The 12,894-nt window shown below is 33.8% G+C and overlaps 1 pseudogene; it reads left to right on the top strand.

Annotated features, from left to right (window-relative positions):
• Positions 1–12,529: 12,529 nt before the first annotated feature.
• On the top strand, positions 12,530–12,628 carry LOC134377499 (U2 spliceosomal RNA; annotated as a pseudogene).
• The last annotated feature ends 266 nt before the right edge of the window (positions 12,629–12,894 follow it).

Genomic DNA, 12,894 nt, shown 5'->3' with positions numbered 1-12,894 from the left:
TTCTAAAAGACAACAGTGAGAAATAGCTTCTTGGCATTGGTCTTGACAATAATTATTTTGAGGGGTGTGGGATTTGACACCAAAAGCACAGGCAACAAAAGCAAAACAAAAACAAAAGCAAACAAGTGGAACTACATCAAACTAAAAAGTTTCTTCACAGCAAAAGACAACAAAATTTAAAGGCAATCTACACAGTTGCAGAAAATAATTGTAAGTCACATAGAGTTAATATCCAAAATAATTAGAAACCCTTAAAATGCAACACACATACACACACAAATTGAAAAGTAAACTGTTTAAAAAATAGGCAAAAACCCTGAAGAGATTAGTTCTTCCAAAACTGCCATACAAATGGCCAACTGGTATATGAAAAGATTCTCAACATCACTAATCATCAGGGAAATGCAAATCAAAACCACAATGAGATATCACCTCATACAAACCTGTTAGGATGGCACTTATCAAAAACTTGAAAGGCAAGTGTTCCCAGGAGATCAGCACATTGATGTTGAACTTAGTGCAGGCACCGATCAGTGTAGCACACTATACCCCAGAACTCCCGGGCTCAAGGATCCTCCAGCCTCAACCTCCCCAGTAGCTGGGACTACAGGTGTGTGGAAAAGGAGAAATTAGGAAAGGGACACAAGAATCAACTACATTGTATATTGATAAATTTAAAAATACAAAAGAAAGAAAGAAAGGCAAGTGTTAGTGAGGATATGGAGAAAAGGAATCCCTTTTACTCTATTAGGGAGATTTAAATAGGTAAAGCCTTATAGAAAACAGCTTATAAAAAATAAAAAATAGAACTATGATATATTCCAGAAATCCCACTTCTGGGTATATATCCAAAGAACATGAAAATTATATATCTCTGTATAATTTAGTCTTAAAAAGAAGGAAATCCTGCCATTTTCAACAACACACATAAACATTGAGGACATTATGCTAAGTAAAATAAGCCAGACACAAAAGAAAAAACACTGCACAATCTCACTAATATGTGGAATCTAAAAACAAATTAAATTAAGAGGAACAGAATAGAATGATGGTGACAAGGGGCTGGAGGTCGATGAGGAATAGGGAATACTGCTCAGGTGTCATGGACCTGTTTTTACAAAATGAATAAGTACCTAACATACAGCATGGTGACTATAGTACATAATAATGTATTGTATCCCAGAATTTGTTGAGAAAGTAGATCGCAGATGTGCCCACCACACAAAATAACTATAATAAGTGATAAATATTTAGCTTAATTGTAACAATAATTGTACAATGTGTACATATGTTAAAGCATCTCTTTGTGAACCTTAAATATCAACAACTTTTACTTGTTAGTCATACCCCATTAAAGGTGGAAACATATTAAGTGTAACCAAAGTAATATTTAGCCACCTGTAAATTTCATTTATGACCATTTTGAATAAATTCTGCATTAAATTTAAGTTCAAATTGAAATATATTTTACAATGTTAGGAAATTTCTAACGAGCAAGCACTGTGTTAAACCTAGAATTGGATATTTAGCTGAACTCATTTTTAAAAATGAGTAAATTTAAATATTTTCAAAAGTAAAAACATTGATATATTTGATTACCAATTTAAGATTCTTAAGAGGACACTTCAAAAAGAAAGAAACATTTTCTAGTATGAAAGTAAAATAAAAATAGAAGAGTAAAAGACATCATATGGGGATATCAAACCATGGTGGATATTAACCTATAAAAAGTGCATAGTCCTTGGCAGAATCAGTTTCAAAAGTATTTAGATAGAATAAATGTGTACTCACATACATTTTATTTAAATCAGACTTAAAAATCCAGGGCTACTTGAACAATTTAATTGATAGATGAAGACTCTATTTTTTAGAAAGTGTTTTTCATCACTAACTTATTAAAAATTCGTGGCACTCTGATTGCATATTTTGGAGAATATCAGTTATTCTTTTATCAGAATTAATTTGTAACAAAGGGACAACAGTGGCATGGGCAATGAACACAAAATTCTGGATATTCATGCTGACTGGGTCGTATATCCATAACAGACTTGAGAAGAATGAGACAATAAGGTCTGTACAGTACATGACCACAAAGAAACCCACCACCAGCAGGATGGTCTGGGTGGCCTTTTTCTCTGGGGAAGCTTTTGGGTAGAGTCTGGTGCTGTGAAGGTGCTGCGATTGCTTCTGATGCTTGCACAAGAGAATCACCATGTATGCACTTGAGAGCAGCATGATTCCTACACAGGAGACATCCCTGGATGTTGTCAGGGTGAGCATTATGCGCCTGATGATGAAGTTCCTAGGGGAAAGTGAGCAGTGTTTACTGACCTTCAGCAGATTTGTCTGGCTCACATTGGAAGAAGTCACAGTAAAGATTAGGCTACTATTGACAGACAAATTGAGGGGCCAAAAAAATAATAATAAAACACAGATAATATAACTTGTAATTTTATGTTTAAACCTTGCCAACCAGGAGGTGCTGGGGCTGATGGTGATGGCCTGGAGCACACTCAGGAGGCAGGTGGTGCAGATGGAGACGCCCCTCATCACCCTGTGCGTGTAAATAAATGCCTTACATTTAAATTCATTCTCCAAATGCGTTGATTCAAACACAGCTACAGGCAAAAAATCCACTACAGTGAGGAGCATCACTATGTGGACAAAGGCCAAGTGACAGGTAATTAGGGCACTGGGCTTAGGCCTGCGGTGCTGAAGGAGTGTGAATATGTGCAGGAGAAGAAGGAAGGTGTTGGCTGAGACTCCAATGCCAGCTTGGAAAATAAAGGCATTTTTTAATGATAACATAAGTGGAAAGTGTGTTCATCCTAATGGCATAGAGGAAACATTTTCTGTCTAGAAAACAAAAACCAATAGATCTCACGTCATCAGCGGTTCCTCAGTGCTCAAAATTATCATCATCATCATTACCATCATTTTTATTTCACACACTTATTTTTAGTTGAAGGTACCTTATGTAAATTGTGGATAATCCAGCCCCTGCATTATTTTCTACATTAAATAACTTACATGTGTAAAAAATCAACACACCCAAAATCATGCCTGTACAATGTACACACTATCTGTAGTCCTATAGTTCCTGGGCCTTCCTTTTTTTAGAAATTATATCCTTATTCTATATTCTCTCATTATATATTTAGCACCCAGAAAAATTATGGACATAAAAAATGACTTAATGGCATTTGTACAGTTTAACTGAATAAATGATTATGCTGATAAAAAGAATCACTAAAGCAGACTTTGGAAAATCAACAGTTGTCTCACATCCCATCACTCTGATTACATTCTATTACTGATCTTTCACATATTGGAACCCTTATGATTCTTCGTGATAATTGAGAGTAATCTATTTTTACTCAAATTTGCAATCTAGATTCTATCTGCAACCTTATATTTTCTTTGCCATGAAACCTAATGTTTTTCCGGGAAGTAGCATGAACATCTTTAAGAAGGCATACAGTTCTTACCAAAACCCTACCAAACTGTATCGTCTCTGAATGGTTTTGGCTGTCTCCAAGTTTAGTTTTCATCCCAGAGATTCCTTATGCAAACTTTCTTCATCTCAGTACAAATTGGTAATGTCCACCTCACAAATGTCGGGAAAAAAATGCTATTTTAATCACTTTAAGACAACCATAAGGTTACTTAAAAATAATCACGTTTATTATTATTTTCCTGAGATGTCTCTTCTTCCTGGAATACTCTAGTATGCACAGAAAAATATTCAGCCTCCAATAATAAAGATAATTTCTCTCAAGTATTCTCAGAATATCTCCAATACCAGAAAATCTTGTAAAATTTTACAGAATATTTTTTGGAGTTACAGTCTCTTGTTATTTACTTGGATTTGGGCATCATTATTTTATCAATTTAGCTTAATCTAGGACTTGGAATAATTTAACTTCATAGCAAAAAAATAAATAAAAAAGGAAAAAACATTCACTCAGATTCTTCTAACATAACAGTGTGTCCAATTATATTTTCAGTCACTTATTATATCATCCCAGAGCGCAAATATGTGAGGCAATGCAGAAATTCTGATAATTATTATTCCTGGTTAATAATCAGAAATTAATGGTTAAGCTAGAAAATTGCTTTAAAACCTGACATTTACATATATAACTTAATAAAGGATACATTGTGTTGTTGGTTAAAATGGTTGTTGCTCTTCATCCAGAAGCTTCATCTAGTAAAGAAACACCTTTGTCTTAGCTTCAAGAACTAAACATCAGGTAGTTCCTACCAACACACATCGACACCCTTGACAAAGTTGGGGTCTGCTGCCAACTCAATACCATGAGAAGCACCAGGACAACATTAGATTAGTATCTTGATGTCTTCCACATATTAAGATCATCCCAGTACCATTAAGCTAATATTTGGGCATGAAATAATAATATATGTCCAATGATTTATTAACTATATGTCTATATAATTTTATGAATATACTTTATACATAATAAACCATACACCAAAAAAGATAATACAAATAATTAGATAAAATAACATAGATAATAATTTCAGTATTTTCTTCTCTCGCCACCAACAGACATGCTGCTCATTTCCTCTAATTCATGCCCTTTGCTCTGTAAATAACCATCACATACTGAAAAAGACTTGATCTTCTGGATCTGTAAGTGGATTTCCCCATTACACTCTTGAGGGCACTTGATTAGGGTGTACAAATAAAGTATAATTAATTGTATTACATTTTTTGAAATTTATATCAACTGTCAGAACTAAACTTAGAGTTGCCTTCAACATACCAAAAAAAAAAAAATTGTTTGCATTTATCTTATTTTTAAACTGTGTTGTTTTTTTAAAATTTTTGTTTGACAATTTTGGCAAATTCACCATTGATGAATCATGAAATTTGCATTAACTCTTGCCAAACTGGGAGTAATGGAAGAGAAGAAAAATTTATAGAGGTCACTTCTAGTTTGGTAAGAGTGCAAAGGTGAATTGAGTTCTATGTGATACATTGAAAACCTATAAATACGAATGCACATCTCAGCATTCACTATAAAAAGTGACAGCCAGGGGTCACTAGGGCTGGGGGCGAAGCTCCTGAGCACAGTCAGTAAACAAAGAACGCAGATGAAGTTTACTCCTGTCATCCTGGCTTTTACCATAAGCTAAGTACCAAGAAATAAAAAAGACATCCTAAGGCATAAAGGCAGAGATCAGACATCTGAATAAAAGATAAGGAATATAACAAAAGGAAGGCACCATTTACAGGATCCCAAAAGCTATTTTGCACAGAACAAATCTATTCTTTTGAAGAAAAAGTAATTTGATTAAATCAGTTTTCTCATCTTTATTGCAATACGCAATTTTTAGAGTAGTGTGAACTCTGCCTTGTGTAGATTTAACAATATAATATGATAAAAATATTTGTTTTGCTTTATTATTATGTTAATCAAAAGTGTCATTTTCATCAGAATTTCCCCATATTAACTGAGCAGACTGGTCATACCTATGACTGGTTATGGCAGCATAAAGTGATTATGAGACTCCCAGGGGCCAAGTTGAAGGGACTGGTTGACAAGTAGCAATAGGTTGCCATGTGAGAAAACCAGCTAAAAAAATCAAAAAAGGAAAACACTTTACCACCAAAATTAGTTCTATTAAGAGATCTTTATATAATGGACACATGCCAAAAAAGAGGTATGGTAAGCATCAGGTGTTACTGAATGACTGAAATGCATCCACTGTTCTTTAGAAATTAAACTTAGTGCAGGGTACAGCTGGAAGCACAAGGCTTGTTGTCAAAGATATTGATAATTCTGAGAAGCATAATTCTCAGCTTCCCTGGGAACAACCATAGTCAGGAAAAATGTTACTGCAAAAGTAGAAAACAGAAAAACACTGAAGATACTTGATCATAACTCCCGTGCTGCAAATTTTGGAAAATCCTAATAATCTGCTTGAAAGTTTTTTGTTTTCTTTCTTGTTTGTTTGTATTCTAATTATCCCACCCAAAATGATACCAGTGAATGAAACGCTTCTTTTTCTAAAGGCTTGCATAATTTTATACCATCTTTTTTGTGTGTGAGTATCTGTAAAGAGATGAGTGCCATACTAACTGTATGAAATACTGAATTTGAAGGGATATTGCCAAGTAGAAAAATTGGAATTCCTCTTCTCTCCTTGTACAGTGATTAGAAATATTCGAGATCCTTCCTTTCTGACCTTATTCTTCTTAAATGCATACAATGCACACATTCAAAGAATTTAAAGATGCTTTCATTTCTTTGTCTAATGTTCACAAGTGTAATGGTTTTGTACCATTAAATTTTATTGTGTTTGATGCCCTCGTCGTTCCCAAATCATTATCATCTTTTTTTTCTCTTTTCTGTGTTAACTTACCCTCATGCCATCCTCCGTCTTCCATCTAAAAACTTATACTACAGAAGGACACTATCCTTACTGAATTAAGACATTCACTTATACATGTCAACAAGAAATTTTAAATATACTTGTCACATTTGTGAATATGTTTAATAAGCAAATTACAAGTTTTAAACCTTTACAGGATTATTTAGAAATAAAAAATTTAGAAAATTTTTATATAAAAAGGTAATGCTATGTTTTTTAAATATTGCCAGTTATTATTCCCTCATTACTAAAATGTTTTTCTAACCTGATAGAACAATTTATTAGTTTTAATTTAATGTTAAATTATAACATTCTAAAACTGAATTCAAGTATTTTTAACTATGCTTAACATTACAAGCTTCTATACCTGTAGTGTAGTAATTAACTCTATAAAAATTTGATAAATGACAAAAGACGGTACTTCCAGACAGATTTATGAAAACCAGACAAAAATCTGTATGAACAATTACTATAACAGGATAATATGAAATGATCGTTATGATCGTCTTTTAAAAGCTAATTAAAGTGTTGAAGAAAATAATCTAATGTTTTATGGCACTGTAATTTGGAGCGGTTTTAGACATAAAAATATGGTAAAGTATTTGCAAAATGAAAAGAACAAAAAAGCATGATTAAATTCTTTTGAATTAGTTCAAAATTTTGTTACATAATATAAAATGTCACCTAAAACATACAGTAAGTAAACTGATAAACATAGGAGAAAAGAAAATGCGGTTGCAATTTAAATGCAATATTATAATAAATACAAAATCAATTAATTTATTGTCTCATAGACTTTATAAAATTGATATTTTTTATTTGGAAACATTTGCAGTATTTAGTCATTATTTACTGAGACGATATAATACTAAAAATATGAGAAAATAATTCTCCTAGCACTTCATTGAGAAAAAATCTTCCTCATTCTACCACTTGCATTTCTTGAGCTATCACGTTGGTGATGCTGACATCGACACTCACCCAGCTGAATCTGTGAAGCGAGTTCGTGTATGAGAAATGACGGCTCCAAGATATAGTTATAAGAAAGTAATATCATCAGCTCATTTCCCTTCAGGCCCATAATTTTTATGTCAACTGTAGAAGGAGGACAAGCCCTGACCTAGAACAAGACACCTAAGGGAAAACTGAAATTACCTGATTTCTGGAAAGCAAAATAGGAACAGCTGAGTTCCAAACTTTTTCATATGTGAGCTCATTTTCCCAGGTAGCCTGGGCCTGGTGTATTGTATATTCTCAGTCATTGTCAGCAAAATAGATATCTCCCAATATCTCAAACTTCCAAATGAGTAAACCACAATGTCAGATTTTCCAGTGCGCTCCAGCTGGTTAGAGTAGTTCATGGTGGCCTTTACATATGTTTCCCAGTCTCTAGCTTTCAGATTCCAAAGCAAACCATATGCACCTTTGTGAGACAGGAAAATGCCCCCTTTGTCATACCTACATAGGCAAGGTGCTCTGTCCTTGAGTAGACATGGCTCTTAACCAGGTTGCTGGACACAAGGAGCAAAACATAGAATTCCTTTTACCTCCCTCCTCCCACCAGTTTTTCCAGGTGCATTTATTGAGAGCAGAAAGAACATCTCCATTCCAAACATTATGAGACTCAGGATTTGAACTGTTCTCCCCAAAGGATTTTAATGTGATGCAAGGTATCACACTCCTGTAATTGTGTATTCTAATACCTTGTCCCTCAGTGTGCTCTGCTGCTTCTACCCACACAGAGGTTGAATTTCACACACTCAGCAGTACAGCATCTACCTTTTAGCAACTGCCAATTCTTTTGCTTTTGAAACATACACACCACTATTATAACAAAACCTAACATTAACTTAATCAAAATTATGACTGCATGTTTGTGATTGTCTTTATTCATCAAGTACTATCATGTAAAAATTGTGACTTTTTGGGCCAGCCCCGTGGCTCACTTGGGAGAGTGCGGCACTGGCCGAGGCTGCGGGTTCGGATCCTATATAGGGATAGCCGATGCGCTCACTGGCTGAGCGTGGTGCATACCACACCATGCTGAGGGTTGCGATCCCCTTACTGGTCAAAAAAAAAATTGGTGACTTTTTTTTCCTACAAACCTATGGATGTTAGCACATGACAGCTGTTCACGCAACTTAGGTTCAGCATGATGTACTCTCATGTGCATTATTTGACCCTCTAAAAAACAAGTTCTCCATTTGTCTGCAGTCAGGATGACCCATCCTCAGATTTTATTGTTCCCAAGTTTAATTCTTTTTTCTCTCTGCCCCACGCCCCAATATATAATTTCCTGTCATCAATATAATTTCATTTCTCAATCAAGTTGACTTTCTAAGGTCTTGATTTGTTTTCCATCTTATAAGCCTTTCGAGTTAATTTGAAACATTTCGCTCACTCCTCAAAGAAAAAATGTCAACCAAGAATTCTATGCCCAGGAAAGCTATCTATAAAGAATAAAGAAAAAATAACATTCCAGAAAATTATTGAGAAAATTTGATGCTAGCAGAAACTCATTACAGGAAATATTTTAAAAGCTTATTGAGGTTGAAAGCACAGGTCATAATTTAAATCCACAGAAATGACAATGAGTGCTGGTAAAGATAATTGTGTCATTATAAAAGGCAGTAAATAAATGCATATTAATTTTCCTTTTTCAACTTATTTTTTAAAAAAGCAATTGTTTAAAAATACGAATATGTTTTTATTGTTTGGCCTCCTAAAAACAGAAATTCAATATATTTTCCAATAACAGAACAAAGTAAGTGAGTGAGAACAAAGCAGTTTTGGGATAAAGAAATACAAGTATTTCCTCATAATAAGTTGAATGTGCTGGAACAAATAAAGACAACAAGAAATGGGAAATAAAGTTAATGTTACAAATGTTGTAGATATATAATCACTCTCCTTTCACAGCTTCTATAATATGTATATATAAAATAATAAGTATAAAAATGTATCATTGAGTTTTAACGTACATAGATGTAATAAAATTAATATGACAAAAGTGTGGAAGATGATAGACATGTATAGAAAACTTTTATGTCTTATCACTAAAGTGTTATTATAAATGTGAAGCAGATTCCGATGAGTTAAGATGTTTATTATAAGCCCTAGAGCAACAATTAAGGGAATAACTTTAGAAATATATTTTATTTTTATTTATTTATGTTTACATTTATTTATTTTTCATTATATATATTTATGGAGTACAGAGTTGACGATCAGTATTTATGTACAGCGTGTGATGATCAAATCAATATTATTAGCATGTTCATCATTACAAATCATAATTGCTTTTTGTGTCCCTTACCCAATTACTCCCTACCCCCCTCATCTTCTCCCTTCCCCCTTTCCCACCTGTAGTAAATATAGCTCTGTGCTCTCCTTTCGAAAGTTCAACAGTTTATTGTTGTCTTTTCTTTCTTTCTTTCTTCTTTCTTTCTTTCTTTCTTTCTTTCTTTCTTTCTTTCTTTCTTTCTTTCTTTCTTTCTTTCTTTCTTTCTCTCTCTCTCTCTCTCTCTCTCTTTCTTTCTTTCTTTCTTTCTTTCTTTCTTTGCTCCTACTTATGAGAGGACAATCAGCATTTCTTTTTCTGTGCCTTGCTTATTTCTCTAATATAATTTTCTTTAACTCATCCATGCTGCTGCAAATGGCATAATTTCATTCTTTTTATGGCTGAACAGTATTCCATCATGTATATATACCACATTTTCTTTATCCAGTCATCCTTCAATGGACATTTAGGTTGGTTCCATATGTTGGCTATTGTAATAGAGATGCGGTGAATATGGGAGTGCAGGGATCCCTTTGACATGATGACTTCCATTCCTTTGAGGCTATATCCAGAAGGAGGATTACTGGATCATATGGAAGATCTATCTGTAGTTGGTTGGGAAACCTCCATACTGTTTTTCATGGTGGCTGTACAAATTTACAGTCTCATCAACAGTGTAGAAAAGTTTCCTTTTCTCCATGTCCTTGCCAGAATTTGTTATTCTGTCTTTTTCATAACAGCCAGTCTAGCTGAGGTGAGATGATATCTCAGTGTGGTTTTGATTTGCATTTTCCTGATGCTCAGTGATGTTGAGCATTTTTTCATGTATCCTTTGGCCATCTGTATGTCTTCCTTTGAAAAATGTCTGTTCATCTCCTTTGCCCAATTTTTAATTGAATTATTTGTTTTTTAACTTTGAAATTGTTTGAGTTCCTTGTATATTCTGGATATTAATCCCCTGTCAGATGTATCATTTGCAAATTTTTTCTCCCACTCTGTAGGTTGTCTTTTTATATTATTATTGTTTCCTTAGCTGTGCAGAAGCTTTGTAGTTTGATATAATCCCATTTGTTTATTTTTTTCTTTTGTTGCCTGTGCTTTTGGGTCTTATTCATAAAGTCTTTGCCCTGTTCCACATCCTGAAGTGTTTTACCTATGTTTTCCTCTAGAAGTTTTATAGTCTTTAATCCATTTTCAGTTGATTTTGATATATTGCAAGAGGTATGGGTCTAGTTTCATTCTTGTACATGTAGATATCCAGTTTTCCCAGCAACATTTATTGAAGAGGCTGTCCTTTACCCAGTGTATATTCTTAGTGCCTTTGTCAAAGATCAGTTGGCTGTAAGTACCTGGGTTGATTTCTGGGTTCTCTATTCTTTTCCATTGGTCCATGTGTCTGTTTATGCCATTACCATGCTGTTTTGGTTACTATAGCTTTGAATAGATTTGTAATACAGTTTGAAGTCAGGTAGTGTAATGCCTTTGGATTTATTTTTTGCTCAGGATTGCTTTGGCTATTCAGGGTCTTTTGTTGTTACATAAGAATGCCAGGACTTTTTTTTTTTTTTTCTATTTCTGTGAAGAATGTCATTAGTATTTTGATGGTGATTGCATTGAATCTGTAGATCACTTTGGGTAGTATGGATATTTTCACAATGAAAAATGAACAATCCATGAACAAAGAATATCCTTCCATCTTTTGGTGTCCTCTTTCATTTCTTTCAGCAGAATTTTGCATTTCTCAAGGTAGAGATCTTTCACCTCTTTGGTTAAATTCACTCCTAGATATTTTATACTTTTGGCAGCTATTGTAAATGGGCTTGCTTTCTTGATTTCTTTTTCCATTTGCTTATTGTTGGTGTATAAGAACAGTACTGATTTTTGTGTATTGATTTTGTATTCTGCAACTTTACTGAATTTGTGAGCTTTAGGAGTTTTTTGGTAATATTTATGGGTTTTTCTATATATAGGATCATGCCATCTGCAAACAGGGATGATTTTGACTTCATCTTTTCTAGTGGGATGCCCTTTATTTATTTCTTTTGCCTGACTGCTCTGGCTAATACTTCCAAGACTATGTTGAATAGGAATGGTGAGAGTGGGCATCCTTATTTTGTTCCTATTCTCAAAGAAAACTTTTTCAGTTTTTCTCCATTTAGGATGATGTTGGTGGTAGGTTTGTCATATATGGCCTTTACTGTGTTGAGATGCTTTCCTTCAGTACCTAATTTGTTAAGGGTTTTTATCATGAAAAGATGCTGAATTTTCTCAAATGCTTTTTCTGTGTCTATTTAGATAATTGTATGGTTCTTGTCATTACTTTTGTTGATGTAGTGTATCACATTTTTCAATTTGCATATGTTGAACCATCCTTGAATCCCTGGGATGAATCCCATTTGATGATGGTATATAAACTTTTTGGTGTGTTGTTATATTTGTTTGCTAATATCCTGTTGAGGATTTTTGTGTCAATGTTCATCAAGGACATTGGCTTGTAACCTTCTTTTTTGGTTGTGTCTTTATCTGGTTTTGATGTCAAGGTGATGCTGGCCTCACAGAATGAATTTGGGAGAATGCTTCTGTTTCAATTTCTTGAAATATTTGAGAAGGGTGCGTGTTAATTCTTCTTTAAAGATTTGGTAGAATTCAGCAGTAAAGCCTTCTACTTCTGGGCTTTTCTTTGTTGAGAGACTGTTGACTATTGTGTTAAACTTGTTGCTAAGTATTGGTCTGTTCAGGTTTTGTATTTCTTCTTCATTCAGTCTTGGTAGTTTGTATGTGTCCAGAAATTCATCCATTTCCTCTAGGTTTAGAAATTTTTTTGTATAGTTGTTAATAATAGCCTCAAATATCGCTTCTCGGCCTTTTGGCTAAGATCAAGTGTAGTATCTGTTCTTATCAGTTTAATAATAGCCTCAAATATTTCTTTGTATTTCTGTGGTATCATTTTTATTGTCTCCTTTTTCATTTCTGAGTTTTGTTATTTGGGTCTTCTCTCTTCTGTTTTTAGTTAGTCTGGCCAATGGCTTGTCTACTTTGTTTATTCTCTCAACAAAAACCACAACTTTTGGTTTCATTGATTTTTTTATATCATTCTTTTAGTGTCTATTTCATTTAGTTCCACTCTCATCTTAATTATTTCTTTCTGTCTACTTGTTTGGGATTAGGTTGTTCTTGTTTTCTAGTTCTTTGAGATTTAACATTAGGTTGTTTCT

The sequence above is a fragment of the Cynocephalus volans genome, chromosome 4 (genome assembly GCF_027409185.1).
Source record: "Cynocephalus volans isolate mCynVol1 chromosome 4, mCynVol1.pri, whole genome shotgun sequence".
Taxonomy (NCBI): Eukaryota; Metazoa; Chordata; class Mammalia; order Dermoptera; family Cynocephalidae; genus Cynocephalus; species Cynocephalus volans.
Note: the sequence above shows the minus strand (reverse complement) of the source record. Positions and strands in the feature narration are given on the sequence as shown.